Raw genomic sequence first — 19094 nt, forward strand, 5'->3', positions numbered from 1 at the left:
CAAGAGGATACCTCGCTACATCAAAGGTACGATTGACTATGGCCTATTTTATTCGCCTTCTGAGCACTTCAAGCTAGTTGGATACAGTGATAGTGATTGGGCTGGAGACATAGATGATCGTAAGAGTACGAGTGGTTTCGTGTTCTATATGGGAGATACGGCGTTCACATGGAGCTCGAAGAAGCAACCCATTGTGACTCTGTCAACGTGTGAAGCCAAGTTTGTAGCAGCAACATCATGCACCTGTCATGCAATATGGCTCAGGAAGTTACTAAATGAGCTTAAGTTTTTTCAAAAGGACCCTACAGAGATATATGTGGATAACAAGTCTGCGATTGCTCTAGCAAAGAATTCGGTCTTCCATGATAAAAGCAAGCACATCGATACGAAATACCATTTCATCAGGGAGTGTGTTACAAATAAAGAGGTACAGATAAAGTACACGAAGTCATTTGACCAAGTTGCTGATATTTTCACAAAGCCTCTAAAACATGAGACATTCCAGAGATTACGGAATATGCTTGGAGTGACGAAATTAAGTTTAAGGGGGGCTGTTGGAAAATAAACTTGATTTTAGGCTATGTGTTTTGGATTTGGGCTTGCAAGTATCAAGTCTTTTGGATCAAGATCATAATCCATTATGTAGAAACTTCTTGTAAAATGTAGTAGACAAAGTGTGTAGAAAGTGTGTAGAATGATCTTATAAAATATCTAGGTCTAGAAGTATCATAATACTAAGAAATATCTAGATGCTAGTAGATTGTGAAGTATTCTAGACTACTCCATTGAGTAGTATAAATAGAGGGCTTCACCCCTCATTTGTAATTAAGCAACAAATCAATTCAATAAGCAATAAAAGAAAAGCTTTCAATATCAATCAAAATTCTAAATCATCAATCCTCTCTTCCACAAATAATATATACATAACCTCCTATTTCTAACAATTTTTAAATATATATAATATATAAATAATTTATATAATTATTTAAATATTATATTCTATTTTTGTGCATAGTTGACTCATGATTTTCGCTCCGTTGCGTCGCGCGTTGATAGTTGGCTGAGGTCCCGGTTCCGGATTTTCGAACGTCCTTTCGTACTATATAATATCTTGTACTTTGAGTTTTGCAATTTGTAATTTGCACAAAAAATTATTTTTCTTAACTCCCAAAATCCGCGCAAGTCTTTAACTCACTTTTAGTGGCACTTTTGAGTACACTATGGCTTTAGTGGCACTTTTCAGGCTTTAGTGGCACTTTTTCTTTAATTCTTTAATCTTCGTGCTTTGTCTTCACATTTATTTATTTAAATGATTACAACTTAAAAATAAAATAATTACAACTAAAAACTTTACATATTGGGATGATATTGCGACTAAATATATGTTCATTTGGAGCACTATCAAATATCCCCACACTTGAGCGTTGCTTGTCCTCAAGCAAATACAGAACTTGAAATTAAATCACACGAATCACTTATTTATTCTTTACACTTTATACATTAGTGATTTTGATACGGCGGTATAAACAATGATAGTAATGATGTGGTTTACAGTCCTACATGACTATAAAAATTTAGATCCTTAAGGAAATTGGATCTTTATGAAAACATTTGATCTTTTGAAAATTCATTCTAGCTTTTACCCTAGATAAGTTTTCCGGAATAACCCTTCACCGGTGTTTGCAAAATGTTTTTGTGGGTTTGGTGGGTTTCAGATTTGAAAATTTTAGCTTAAAACTTATGGTTTTGTGTCACCCACTTGCTAACCTTGTATTAGGAAAGCAACATGTCCAGTTTACTTGCTCCGTATATTACCTTTCGGTAAACTACCGTCCGGTTGTAAAGGAATGCGTTGAACAAGCAACTGTTAAGGCAATGTCCTGTGACATGCTTTTGATTATGGTCTATATCGTGTTGGATGCAATTACTATCCTTTGTAGGAGCAATAGTAAAGATCACCCTATAGTTTTTTGGTCTGGCACAAGGTCCTGTCTTCGACCATGCTATGCAACCACCGTTCTTACGGTTGACACCCGAATTGGTTCAGGTGACCTAATGAATTCCAGGTGAATTCCCAGGATTTTACGTTCAATGGTAATGAACGAATTGAAAATAAGTTTTCAGAAAACAAATCGGTTTTATTTTTATCAAAATATTTTCTCGTTCAAGCTCGAGTTTAGATATCATCGAATTTCATGAGTTTGTAATTCTCAATCTTTAAAGTCAATCTCAAGGATTGAGTAATATCAGTCTTAAAAGCTGATTTTTAATCTTTAAGGAGATTATCCTTTCTGGGGGTCTGATTCATTAGTCTTATCAAGCTAATTTGCACGGCGCCCTCCCCATTTTACGAGACAGATCCTCTCATGGTTAGGATAAGTCTGACCACTTGGCGACCCTGTTTGATGCTGAGGTCCGTGAATTTTCTGCTGATTTAAGAGATGACTTTTTAAGATTTTTCGTCAACCTACAGCTGGTCTGGACGACAACTTCTTGACCTAAATCAAGAAGCGCGTGTCTTTTTCGAAAGACTTTACTTCCTTTTAATGATGGAATTGATTCATCGTGTAGATCCATCTTTTCTTTTATCTTTATTATAATATTGCGGGTAAAACAATCAATTTAGTCCAAAACAAAAGCACCTGCAATAACTTTACAGAAACATGTGATAGATAGTTTTTTAATTAAATAATTTGGTACATTCTCTCCACACTTAGTTTCTTTCTTTGCCTTTTTATTCTCCTTTATTCCATTTTAAATGAATTCAAGTGTTTTAGGGTGTTTCTCAATTTATGTCCTTTCCGAGGTAATGATAATTTCAGTATTAACACCTAGTTTTCATCGTTCATAAATATGTATAAACATGATTTTGAATTCATTTATTTGAAATTTTTTAAAATTTTCACAAAATTTGGCAAATAAACCAAGTGCAAACCTGAGAGAATTTATAACCCTTCCCCACACTTGAGATCATGCAATGCCCTCATTTGCATGAAATTAGACTATAATTATAAATACCCAGTTTGTAATTACAAAGCTCGTCGAATGATAGATGGCGCGCCTCATCGTTCATTCCTTCTTGTTTTATCACACATGTTTTTCTTCAAAAACGGTTGCTTTTCTGAACTGTTTGCTAATCTTTGAAAATGCGTCTTTTACCCTAACTTATTATGCATGTTTATTAACGAGTTATGCACTAACCCGAACCCCTAATTTAACGTTAAGTGGGGTTAGACTTCCCCATACTTAGCTGACGACATGTGAAGTCGGTAGAATAAGTTCCACGAATTAAAATAGTGAGCCAGTTATTTACATCTCGGGTGGTATAAAATATATTAATGGGTTTAAAGTTTAGACCCACCCGTTCATCACTACTTAATTCTTTTTTAAGTGTAGCTTTTAATAAATGGATATATCTCTTTTCTGGTTCTTGGTCAAATGGATCGATATACACCGACATACATATTTCTATAGGGTGGACAATTCCTAACATTTCCTTCCGTTTATTCTCGGGATCAAAGTTTTCACCTCTATTACCCAATTGGGTGAAATTCGAGGTGTCAATATCTATTACAGCTTGTAGTTCATCTTTGGTAGATGACTCGTCTATTGAGAATATTGGGTTGGAAGGTTGTGGAATGGTGAATTTTGGGATCGAAGCAAATTCTTCTTCATTAATGGTACTTATCGGTCCCACCATTTTGGTCTCGGGGGTAAAACTTTCAACGTTATCGTAAAATAACCTTTACATAACCCAAACTAATCTAATATAAAACTAAACGAATTTATATTATATATAATATATATATATATATATTACAGAGGGAGTATTATTATTATTGTGTGTAATTCGTTCGACAAAACTGCCTTTTTATAGCAATGTGGCCAGCTACAGGCCTCCATGCGATCGCATGGAAATTGGTCATGCTAGCCATGCGGTCGCATGGCCCAGGAATCCAGCTCATATCATTTTGTTTTCTAGCTTGTCGACGTTATTTTTAAATATATATAATATATAAATAATTTATATAATTATTTAAATATTATATTATATTCTTGTGCATAGTTGACTCATAATTTTCGATCCGTTGCATCGCGCGTTGATAGTTGGCTCAGGTCCCGGTTCCGGATTTTCGAACGTCCTTTCGTACTATTTAATATCTTGTACTTTGCGTTTTGCAATTTGTAATTTGTACAAAAAATTAGTGGCACTTTTCAGGCTTTAGTGGCACTTTTTCTTCAATTCTTTAATCTTCGTGCTTTGTCTTCACATTTATTTATTTAAACGATTACAACTTAAAAATAAAATAATTACAACTAAAAACTTTACATATTGGGATGATATTGCGACTAAATATATGTTCATTTGGAGCACTATCAGTTTTCTAAAAGACAAACTTTCATTACATCAAAAGTTGACGGCATGCATACCATTTCATAATATATCCAACTATAATTGACTTAATAATAATCTTGATGAACTCAATGACTCGAATGCAACGTCTTTTAAAATATGTCATGAATGACTCCAAGTAATATCTCTCAAATGAGCAAATGCACAGCGGAAGATTTCTTTCATACCTTGGAATAAACATGCTTTAAAGTGTCAACCAAAAGGTTGGTGAGTTCAATAGTTTATCATAATTAATCATTTCCAATAATATAATAGACCACAAGATCCTCATTTTTCATAAATATCATTACACTCGCAAGTGTATAAAATCCATTCGTATGATGAACACCTGGTAACCGACATTAACATAATGCATATAGAATATCCCCCGCATACTCGCAAGTATGCCATAAATATTGGCAATCGCAATCACCATTTAAATCGAAGTACTAAAGCATTCCAAATTTCAGAATGGGGTTTGTTAGGCCCATAGATCTATCTTTAGAATTCGCGTCAATTAGGGGCCATTTCTCTAATTCTTAGGTTACCAGACTTGAAGGGGCGATATTCGGTATAGTAATCCAACCATACAATGTAGTTTCAAGTACTTGTGTCTATTTCGTAAAACATTTATAAAAGCAGCGCATGTATTCTCAGTCCCAAAATATATATTGCAAAAGCATTTAAAAAAGGGAGCAAATGAAACTCACAATCCAATATTTTGTAGTAAAAATATTCATACGACGAAACTGAACAATGCAGGGTTGGCCTCGGATTCACGAACCTATATCATTTATATATTTATTAATATACATAATTGTAATCGAACACGCATATATATTAATTTATTAGTTATATCCTTTTTATATATCTTTGTAGTTATTTAGGATTTATTCTAAACTTCATTAAAAACATATTCTTTATTTATGTAAATCATATCTTAACTTATATGTTATATGGGATATTATTTTAATCATAGTAAATATAATAAGTATCTTTTACGAAACTAATATTTATTTGTTAAAAATGGTAGTTTTGATAATAATAAGTTACTACTAATAATAATAATAACTTTATTAGTAATGATAATACTAATAATAATAATAATAATAATAATAATAATAATAATAATGATATTGTTGATAATGATACTTATGTTAATGATAATAATACTAATAATTATAAAAGTGATACTAATACTAATATTAGTGAAAATAATAATAAGTTGCATCATTTTCTTAATAATAATATTAATCATGGTATTTATGTTTACATAATAATAATGATAATACATATATTAGTTGTTAATAAATATAATAATAATAATAATAATAATAATAATAATAATAATAATAATAATAACAATAAAAATAATAATAATAATAACAATACTCTTAATTATAACTATAATCAAAATGGTAATAATGATAACTAATGCTTAAATGTCAAAATTTATAATAATGAATACATTAATTATGTTAATAATAATAATAATAATGGTTATATTCTTATAATTACGTTTTTAATATTAAATATGATACTAATAATAATTATAATACTTGTAATAATAACAATAACAATAACAATAATAATAATAACAACAACAATAATAACAATAATAATAATAATAATAATAATAATAATAATAATAATAATAATAATAATAATAATAATAATAATAATAATAATAATAATTTTAAAAATTGAAATCTACCTTTATAAAGCTTTTCTAAAAAAAAATTCCCTGAACTGGGCTCGAACCCGCGACCTCCCGATCACCCACAAACACTCTTAACCATACCACCAATTCCATTTTTCTGAAATATTACATCACCCCTTTATATTTACCCCTTTTTCTTCTGTTTCTATTCCTCTTCTTCTTTATCTTCAATTCGCAACAAACTGACCAAATTTTCCCACGAGTTAAATTACTTAGTATTTTTTATTTTAGGATTCAAACTTGATACAGAATTAATTAATGGTGATTAGCTTAATTTTAAAAAAATAAAAAAATTTGACAAAAACACATAGCTGCTGTCGCAGTTTTTTTTATTTATTTAATTTTTATGATTTCAATTTCGAGCCCGTTTTAGACGATTATTACAACATGAAATAGATTCTAAATTGATCATATAAACTTTCTAAATCATCAATTTCAATAGAAACATTAAAACGATTACGAATTTTGCGATGAACACAATTTTTGACTTTTTAAGAATTTAACTTTGACTTCAAAATTTGAGATCGTTACGAGGAATTGGAAACTCAAACTTTGCAGATAGTTTGAGTGGATGATTTCTAACTAGATGACATTAACACGTTTTGGAAATTCGTTTGAAATTGATATATGACCGAAAAGTGTAAGAACAGAGGTTTTAAGCTTTTTATTTATTTTTCTCCTTGATTTCATCGTGAATTGCAGAATAATACTTATATAGAGGGATTGTATTATTAAAGGTTTTCAGTATTTGATTGACGGAATTGACAGGTAACAAATTTCAGACAAGAAGTACGTAATTATCAATCAGGAGGAAATAAAAAAATAAATAGATAGAGATGTTCAACTAAGTTTGTATGTAATAATATTTTTTTGGATTTGATTTGTAACGGATTAGAGATAGAAACAAAAAAATGAAATAGTCTGATCGTGATGCAAATTGATTCCGCATATCATATTTTTTTATATGATTAATATTAATATTAATAATTAATAAATATAAATATTTTACTAATAGTAATATTATTAGAAGTAATAAAAATACTGATAATTATAACAATAGAAATAATAATATTACTAATCTAAGTGATACTTATAATAGTAGAAATAATAATAATGATAATATTGTTAATAATACTAATATTAATGATAATAAATAATGATAATTATAATAATAATTATAAGAATGGTAATGATCATATTATTAATGATAATAATAAAAATAATGATTTTTAATGATAACACTTGATAATAATACTAGGAATAACAAGTTCATGTTTCATTTTCATATCTATATAGTATATATTATAATAATACTAATAATACAATTAGTAATATTACAATTAATATTATTAATAATAATGAGAGTAATACTAATAATATAGATATATCACTATATCTAAACTTGTAATTTTTATTTAATTTATTAATATTACATATGCCATTTAATATTTATACACTTTATATATTATAATATACATACAACATTAATTTTGTATAGAATTATATATATATATATATATATATATATATATATATATATATATATATATATATATATATATATATATATATATATATATATATATTCATTTTAATAGTAACTTCATTATTTGGTATACTATTTTACAGAATTAACTCTAATGATTAAATTATATTTTATTATTTCAATTTATTATATTTACTTACTTTTATACTTATATATATATATATATATACATATTTATTTACTAACAATTGTTCGTGAATCGTCGGGAACAGTCTAAGTTAAATAAATGTATGCAAACAGTTCAAAAATTTTTGTGACTCAACATTACTGACTTTGCTTATCGTGTCGAAATCATATAAAGATTAAGTTTAAATTTGGTCGGAAATTTCCGGGTCGTCACAGTACCTACCCGTTAAAGAAATTTCGTCCCGAAATTTGAGTGGAATCATCATGGCTAACAATAAGAATGTTTTCCTGACGAATATGAACTGATAATTATAGTTTTATTACTGTTAAGTAATATGGATAAGATAATTCGACTACTCGAAGAGTACGAGTGAAGCTATCACAAAAGAATGAAATGAGTAAATGCAAGTTTGTCTTAACCAGTGACGTAGTCATGGTTGATTTTTCGGAATTTAAGGGATTTAAAGAAAATCTTCGTAATCTGAATAAGATATGATCCTTCAGAATTTAAGGAAATTAGGATCCTCTTTGGTTGAATGCGATAATCTGTTTCGATTGCTCTGTCGGATATTTCACTATAAATTCATCCCCTTCGTTTCCTTTATATTTTTGGAGTTCCATACTTTTGTTTTCTCTCCCCGACTTTAAGTCAAGCGAATAATCGTCCAGAATTCATAGATATGAAGTTTCGAATGACCATGGCTCATGTTTTAAGAGAGAGATTGTAATAGCACGATCTTGATCGGTTAAATTACCAGAATTCAAGAGAAAAGATAGAACTATCAAGAAAATATGTTCTTGATATATTTATAGATTAGATAGAATGTAAGAGTCGTGTAACATGGTACATGATGACAATATGGTCTGTGAATCATCATGTTTCATTAGAAACTCAACATGACTTACTGTAATATAATCACGTTGATCAAGTGTCATTATATTATACTAACTCATGCTTTAGTTCCCAACACTACTTCAGAATTCATTCGTAGTTTATACTTAGATTTTACAGAAATTTCCAATATAATGCATTACAGATAGCACGAAAAGGTAAATAATTTCGGACGAGAATATTTATGAAAATATCTTCAGAAGTATCGAAGATATTTATGATGATATTTTCGAATTTATAAGTTCGAGAGTTGATAAGGAAAAAATTTTCGCAAGATTTTAACATGACTTCGGAGCAGGATATTTTCTAAAGATTTCATCGGGTCCAAAATTACATGGATTCTTTGAATATAGGGTTTGGTCCTTGTATTTGTCCTTGGTCTCCTTCATAGTTAGCTCAATCTGTTTTTCAGTACTAAATTTTCTATCGAGCGTTCCCAACATTCCATTCTTTATTATCAAACTTTTGGCCGTTTAGACCATCTAAAATTTTGCTGTTTCCTCTGCATTTAATGCTACCATATCTGAATCATTGGTTATCAATTCGAGGTGGTTTCAAGAGAATTGTGTTTTTAGATGATTAAACGCTGATGATAATATGGTGAAATATGAAAGGTTTCCCGGTAACAATAAAAGAGCACGCACATATATCAAGATTATAATAAGGTTGTTTCGAACGAAAAGTCGAAGTTGACTTGCTGGAGCTGTGACAAAATTGGCTAATTTGGAAAGAGATTGCAAAGTTATTTTCGGTAATAGTAATGCTAAAGGAATTAGCACAGCTACGCGTTAAACGTTTACTCAGGTTCCGAGTCTAACGACCCGTCCTAATCCATCCGGATGAATACATTACAATTGATTACATCGCGAGATATTTGACCTCTATATGATACATTTAACAAACATTGCATTCGTTTTTGAAAAGACAATTTTTCATTACATCGAAAGTTGACGGCATGCATACCATTTCATAATATATCCAACTATAATTGACTTAATAATAATCTTGATGAACTCAACGACTCGAATGCAACGTCTTTTGAAATATGTCATGAATGACTCCAAGTAAGATCTCTAAAATGAGCTAATGCACAGCGGAAGATTTCTTTAATACCTGAGAATAAACATGCTTTAAAGTGTCAACCAAAAGGTTGGTGAGTTCATTAGTTTATCATAATCGATCATTTCCACAATTTTAATAGACCACAAGATTTCCTTTATTCAATAATCATACACTCGCAAGTGTTTAAAAATTCATTCGTATGGATTGAACACCTGGTAACCGACATTAGCAAAATGCATCTAGAATATCCCCATATATAAATATCAAAGTACTAAAGCAGTTCAAATTCTCTGACTGGGGCTTGTCAATGGCCCATAGATCTATCTTTACGATTCGCGTCAATTGGTGGCAATTATAATAAACACCAATTCTTAGGTTACCAAGTTCACCAAGGGTGATATCCGGTATAACGATTCAACCATAGACTGTAGTTTCGATTACTTGTGTCTATTTCGTAAAGCATTTATAAAAGCAGTGCATGTATTCTCAGTCCCAAAAATATATATTGCAAAAGCATTTAAAAAGGAAGCAAATGAAACTCACAATACAATATTTTGTAGTAAAAATATTCATACGACGATACTGAACAATGCAGGGTTGACCTCGGATTCACGAACCTATATCAGTCGTATATATATATATTAAAACATATACTTGTAGTTGAACAAATATATATATTATTATTGGTGATTTACTGTTATTTTAATAAGTTATGAGCTCCATTAGTAACTTAAATATCTTTATTTTTATATATCTTAAATAATTAATTAATATAGTAATAAAGTTAGGTTATATATATTAGATATGGTTTTATATAGCTAATTTTATTATTATAATAATAATAATATTAATAGTAGTATTGATAATAATAATATAGTTAAGTTATGTGTATTTTTATATAAATCATCTTTATTTGATATATTACTAATACTTAATCATAATAACAATAATAATAATAATAATCATAATAATAATAATAATAATAATAATAATAATAATAATAATAATAATAATAATAATAATAATAATAATAATAATAATAATAATAATAATAATAATAATAATATTAATAATAATAATAATAATAATAATAAATTAATACTAATTTTGATAAACTCATGATATTTCTTAATAATGATAGTAATAACAATTTCAATCGTAAATTGGTAAGTTTGATAAAAATGTTAATTTCGACGGTAATACTAATTTTTAATAAAAATTGTAACATTAAAAATAATGATACATTTAGTAATAATGATAATAATAATAATATCTATAATACTAATACTTTTAAAAATAATGATAATAATACTAGTGATAAAAGTAATGATAATAATAATAATACTAATAACTATAATTGGTACTAATACTCATATTAATGATAATAATAATACTAATAATAATAATAATACTTAATAACGATACTATTAATAATAATAATCACAATAACAATAATTATTTTTAATAATAATAATAATAATAATAACAATAATAATAAAATTTTTATTAATGATAATAATGATAATAATTTTAATATTGATAATACTAATAATGTTTACTCATTTAAATAATAATAATCTTAATAATATTCATAATACTAATAATACTTTATAATTATACTTAGTAATAACTATAATGATATTATATTAATATTAATTATATTATTGATAGTAATAATAGTAATAATATTTCTATCACACTAACTAATAATAATAAATGATAATAATAATAATAATAATAATAATAATAATAATAATAATAATAATAATAATAATACGTAATAATAATAATAATGATAATAAAAATAATAATACAATAAAATGAGACTACCTCACATGAAATAAGCTTCAAAAAGAATAGAACGCCATTGCCAAGGCTCGAACCCTCGACCCCTCGCTAACCCATAAACACCCCAAACCATCGAACCAATTTTGTTTTTCTGATCTAAATCCAGCCTCTTTTAAATATAACCCTTAATAATTATCTCCTATTTTCTTCTTCAATCCAATTCAGATGACCAGAGATCGAAATCCTTTACTAGCTATTTTATTAAGATTTATGATGTATACAGAAACATTTATGTATTGACCAAATTAGTTTAAAACAGAAAACGAATTATAAGGAAGCTGTAACAGCTTTTTTTTTTTTGAACGCGAAGAACACACCATCCAAAATCAAATTCTACGGAGTTTTTGACAAAAGTTATAACACGAATTGTGTTGCAAATGCTTCATAAAAACTTTATAAATCATTAATTTGACTTAAAGCATCGAATTCAAATTGAATTTTGCCATGAACAATTACTTTAACTTTTTTGAAGATAATCTTTGACTCCAAAATTTGTAATCGATATAAAGAATTGGAACGTATAAATTTGCAGATAGTTTGGCTAAACGATTCCTAACAAATCTGTATTCATGGATTTTGAAATGGTTTTCGAATTGGAGTTTTGGCAATGAAGTTACAATAACAGAGGTTGGGAACTTTGTTTTTATTTTTATTTTTTTATTTTTCTGTGTTTTGATTCTCCATTGCAGTGATGGATATATAACGTGATATATAATTGAAGTAGAATTCATAAGGTGATTTCCTGAGGTCGACTTGTAACGAATTAGACAAAAAGTACAATATTCTTCAATCAGACAATTTTAATAAGAAAAAGAATTAAGAAAAGGCAATCGACTCATATCAGATTTTGGTTGTATTATAGATTGATATTCGATTATTAAATCAGATTAGAGACATAAACAAAATAATCTACAGCTCGATAGCTACTGGTAACAGTTTGTACGATTTTCAAGCTTTCTTTTATAATTTGTATTTATATAATAAATAACAATAATTAATAAATATATTATTATTAATAATAATTATATTAATAATAATTATAAATAATAATGATACTATAAATCATAAAAATGATAATAATTATATTATTAGTGATAATAATAGTAGATTGTATTATTTTCTAATGAATATAACTATAATAATACTAATAATAGTAATAATATTGGTAAACAAAATAATAATATCAAAATAGTCATAATAACTTAGAATTATAATTTTACTACAAATTTTAATGATATAACAATTTAAATGTATCAATTTCTATATATTATACTATATAATAATATACTAATATTAATACTTATATTATTAATACTAATATTAATAATGAAAGTAAATATAATATAGTTAATATAACATTTATTTTAACTTGTAATTACTTTTAATATATTGAAGTTACGATTTATTATTTATGCAATGTTTATTACTTATATATATATATATATATATATATATATATATATATATATATATATATATATATATATATATATATATATATATATATAAAATTGAATATTTATACATTATATATATTACAATATACATTCAATTACACATAGAATCATATCTATTTATACATAGATTCATTTTAACATAATTTTTTTGTATTTTATTTACATATTTAATTCTAATGTTTAATTCATATTATTTCCAATTATTATATATACTTACATTTAGGTATATATATACATATATTTAAATCTATATATATTTATTTGCAAATAGTTGTTCGTGAATCGTCAGGATTTGGTTGGGGTCAAATGATTACATGAAACAGTTCAAAGATTTTTAAGACTCAATATTACAGACTTTGCTTATCGTGTCGAAAACATATAAAGATCAAGTTTAAATTTGGTCGGAAATTTCTGGGTCGTCACAGTACCTACCCGTTAAAGAAATTTTGTCCCGAAATTTGAGTGAGGTGGTCATGGCTAACAATAAAAATGTTTTCATGATGAATATGAGTTGATAAATAGAGTTTTATCGTCATTGAGTGATATGGATAAAACAATTCGATTATTCAAAGAGCACGAATGAAGTTATCACAAAAGAGTGAAATGAGACAAGCAAGTTTCTTCAACCTTTCACTAGTCATGGTTGAATTTCGGAATTCAAGGGATTTAAAGAAAATCTTCGAAATCTAAAATATTTGATTCTTCAGCAAATAAGGAAATTAAGATCTCTATAATTAATTACGGTGATCTGCCTCGATTACTCTGTCTGATATTTCCATTATAAATTAAACTCTTCCGTTCCATTATTCTCACCATTCCTATACTTTCTGTCTTAGTTCATACACCCAGAAGATTGTGAAAATGCTTAATCCAGTTCTAATCCTTGATATTTTCCTATTTATCATTTCTGTCATCCTTCTTTTCTATCTTCCACCAGAAAAATTTGTTTACTTCTATTATTACCTTGGGGTGATACTATTATTAATTCTACCGTGTCTTTATATTGCTATTCGTATTAATATCCACGGTTTGTAAACTCCGTGTTGCTATTGGGCTTTATATTTTCTCTTATATTTTGGAGCTCTTTGCCTTTTTATTCTCCTCTCGTCCTCTAGTAAAGCGAGTAATGGTCCGGAATTCGTAAGTATGAAGTTTCGAATGAACTTAATGTTCTAAACGAGAAAGAACGTAATAGCACGATTTAATTTGTCAAATTACCAGAATCACTGAGAATAGAACTATCAAGAATATATTTTCTTGATATGTTCAGAAGTTAATCAGAATGAAAGAGTTATGTAACATGACACATGATGATGTTATAATCTGTGAATCATCATGTTCCATTTAGAAACTCAGCATGACTTACTGTAATATAATCACGTTGATCAAGTGTCATTATATTATACTAACTCATGCATCAGTTCCCAACATTACTTCAATGAAATTCATATTTTAAGCTTGAAAGTTTACAGAATATAGAAACTAACAGTTTCTATATGATGTAACACTGATAGCACGAAGAGATTAATGATTTCAGATAAGAATAGTTATAAAAATATCTTCAGAAATATGGAGGATATTTATAATGAAAGATACGATGATATCTTGGAATTTCTAATATCGAAGGATGGTGAAGAAAATTTGTTCGCTAGAGTTTGGAGTCAGAAGCAAGGTATTCGCTAAAGATTTCATCAGAAACAGAATCATCAGGATTCTTAATGTACAAGTTTAGTCCTTGTGATTTGTTCAGAGACTCCTTCGTAGTTTGCTCAATCAGTTTTTCAGTTTCAAACTTCTTCTGAGCTTTGCCAACATACAATTCTTTATCATCAACTTTTGGCTGTTGAGGTCGTTTACAGTTTTTATTGCTTCATTCAACTTTTCAAAATTCAGAGTATTAATTCACAGACTGGGTGCTTTTCAGAATTTCAGAATGGAAGATCATAGTTTTAAGATATAAATGTTATATGGATACATATAACTGTTGATGTGGAAACATTGCGAGGCTCACAATACAGATTTGCTGATTCCCGGTAATTGGTATGGTAATTCTTGTTACAAGATGCGGATGAGCACATGATGAGACTTCAATAGATAATTATAGTGATTTGTCAGAGAGATTTAAACCAAGGAGCGACGAGGTTGCTGGTACATCTGCTATTAATATGGTGGAATATAAAAGGTTTCCCGGTAACAATAAAAGAGCACGCATATATATCAAGGTTATAATAAGGTTGTCTCGAACGAAAAGTCGAAGTTGACTTGCTGGAGCTGTGACAAAATTGGCTAATTCTGGAAAGGGATTGTAAAAATTATTTTCAGTAATAACAACGCCAAAAGAGCTATCACAGATACGTGTTAAATGTTTACTCAGGTTCCGAGTGCTTTCAGGTGCCTAACTATATGCAATCAATCTTTTCTTCCGTAGATGAAGTGCGGTTGGTTCATCTTCTCGACCGAGGTGTTTTCAAGAAAACTGAAAGGTTTGAACGCAGATTGTAATCGTCAAGATACAAATGAGGTTTAAGATGAAATCAAGTGGCAAACTTGAAGAAATGTTTAGTTTCATATGTTATAATCGATATTTTAATTCATTTTAATTATCCAATGTTATTAGTCCACAGTCGATAGTCCACAGTTAACAGTCCAATAATTCATATATAGTTTAATATATAATATTTGAATTAATTAATACGTATCGTGACCCGTGTACATGTCTCAGACTCGATTACAACTCAAAGTATATATATTATTATAGAATCAACCTCAACCCTGTATAGCTAACTCGATCATTACTGCATATAGAGTGTCTATGGTTATTCCAAATAATATATAGAGATGCGTCGATATGATATGTCAAAACCTTGTATACGTGTCCCGATATTTAAAGTGCGTAAAATAAATAACAGAAATTAAATGACGATAAATAAAATTGTGAGAATATAAATTGCGATAAATAACTTGCGATAAATAAAATGTATTCAGTTAGCTAGGAACAGTTAGCTAGGATTTTGTTAGCGTGGATCCTTAAAAAAATTTCTCATAGTTAATTTGTTTGTTTCTAACAAATTTTATTCTGTCTAGTGTTTTCTTCATTATGCCACTTGTTGGATTCTGATAAGTCAAAATCCAAATATGAAATCGAATGAAAATGGTTATTCTGCAGTGAACGGATACGTATATCTGTGGGTGTAAGTAGGATAGTAGATGACCGTTGAATCGGATTGGAAGAATGTACAGTGTAACTTATTAATGTGAAATCTAAATATTTCTCGTGTATTACCTACTCGTTAAAATGTTTTCACCATTAACAGTTTGTACGAAAGAATTTTTAATTACAATTTTATGGATATATATATCCATATATATTTTCTTCAGATGTAATCATGGATTTAATAAGTCAATATGATATCAGACTCATTTGATTTACTGTTAGAACAAGGATATATAATCTCTAAAACATTAGAGATTACATAATTACCATGTCGAACGTAGATAATTTTTGTAGAATGATACGTAATATGATGATTATAATCGAGGTACAGAATGAGATGTTGAGGCATGTGATGTTGAAACTTGGGTTGTTGGTGGTACTATTCGTGTTGGTGATGTTGCTGAAGCTGGTAAGTTTTGCTCCGTATTTTCCAAATTGATTACTCGAGCGCGAAGTTCGTTGACTTCTTCCATTATTTCGGGATGATTGTCGGTCGAAACGAGTGAATGAATAAGATCTAGAATAGTGGATAGAATATAATCATGACGAGCTACCCTGAAAATGAGGCTGAAAATGGTGTTTCAGTTAGGTTCGCCGGTAAGTGCTTCAGGTTCTTCACCAAGAGGTGAATTTGGTTGATGGAAAGGAATTGCTTTCTTCTTATTTCCGTTGATTAAGTCGACTACGAACTCATCAAATGAATTGGGTATGGCTGATTGGTTGATTCATTCTGGTGACGCTGCTTCCGGAGCTTAGATGAATATCCATGTCAGAATAGTTGTCGGAATAACTATAGAATAGCTATCGAAATCTGGGGGACTCGAACTGGTTAAGGGATTCATCTCGTACGATCAGATGAAGGATTTTCGATAAGAAATAGATTATAGGATGTAGATTAGTACCCTGCAATACATAGTTTACATATGCATATATAATACTAAAATTCCATAAGTTACGAAGGAATCTATGAAAGTTGTCAGGCAAAGGTAACAATAATAGATACGCTAAGGTATGAATTTATCTATACACTGTCTATGCAATAGAGGCAGTAAGACGTGTCTAGACTTTAAGGATGATAAGCAAATAATTTTCGACACGAAATGATAAGCAAAACTTTTGACATGCAGACACGGTCGAAGTCCAGACCCACTAATGCATCTAAACAACTATCAGTTAGATATACTAATGCAAGACCTGGTTCGCTAAGAGCACCGCTCTGATACCAAATGTCATACCCCGTCCTATTCCATCTGGACGAATACATTACATTTGGTTACATCACGAGGTACTTGACCTCTATATGATACATTTTACAAACATTGCATTCGTTTTTAAAAGACAAGCTTTCATTACATCAAAAGTTGACAGCATGCATACCATTTCATAATATATCGAACTATAATTGACTTAATAATAATCTTTATGAACTCCATGACTCGATTGCAACGTCTTTTGAAATATGTCATGAATGACTCCAAGTAATATCTCTCAAATGAACAAATGCACAGCGGAAGATTTCTTTCATACCTGAGAATAAACATGCTTTAAAGTGTCAACCAAAAGGTTGGTGAGTTCATTAGTTTATCATAATTAATCATTTCCAATAATATAATAGACCACAAGATCCTTATTTTTCATAAATATCATTACACTCGCAAGTGTATAAAATCCATTCGTATGATGAACACCTGGTAACCGACATTAACATAATGCATATAGAATATCCCCCGCATACTCGCAAGTATGCCATAAATATTGGCAAGCGCAATCACCATTTAAATCGAAGTACTAAAGCATTCCAAATTCCAGAATGGGGTTTGTTAGGCCCATAGATCTATCTTTAGGATTCGCGTCAATTAGGGGCCATTTCCCTAATTCTTAGGTTACCAGACTTGAAGGGGCGATATTCGGTATAGTAATCCAACCATACAATGTAGTTTCAAGTACTTATGTCTATTTCGTAAAACATTTATAAAAGCAGCGCATGTATTCTCAGTTCCAAAATATATATTGCAAAAGAATTTAAAAAGGGAGCAAATGAAACTCACAATCCAATATTTTGTAGTAAAAATATTCATACGACGAAACTGAACAATGCAGGGTTGGCCTCGGATTCACAAACCTATATCATTTGTATATTTATTAATATACATAATTGTAATTGAACACACATATATATTAATTTATTAGTTATATCCTTTTTATATATCTTTGTAGTTATTTAGGATTTATTCTAAACTTCATTAAAAATATATTCTTTATTTATGTAAATCATATCTTAACTTATATGTTATATGGGATATTATTTTAATCATAGTAAATGTAATAAGTATCTTTTACGAAACTAATATTTATTTGTTAAAAATGGTAGTTTTGATAATAATAAGTTACTAATAATAATAATAATAACTTTATTAGTAATGATAATACTAATAATAATAATAATAATAATGATATTGTTGATAATGATACTTATGTTAATGATAATAATACTAATAATTATAAAAGTGATACTAATACTAATATTAGTGAAAATAATAATAAGTTGCATCATTTTCTTAATAATAATAATATTAATCATGGTATTTATGTTTACATAATAATAATGATAATACATATATTAGTTGTTAATAAATATAATAATAATAATAATAATAATAATAATAATAATAATAATAATAATAATAATAATAATAATAATAATAATAATAATAATAATAATAATAATAATAATAATAATAATAATAATAAAAATAATAATAATAATAACAATACTCTTAATTATAACTATAATCATAATGGTAATAATGATAACTAATGCTTAAATGTCAAAATT

Source organism: Rutidosis leptorrhynchoides, chromosome 11, assembly GCF_046630445.1.
Source record: "Rutidosis leptorrhynchoides isolate AG116_Rl617_1_P2 chromosome 11, CSIRO_AGI_Rlap_v1, whole genome shotgun sequence".
NCBI lineage: Eukaryota > Viridiplantae > Streptophyta > Magnoliopsida > Asterales > Asteraceae > Rutidosis > Rutidosis leptorrhynchoides.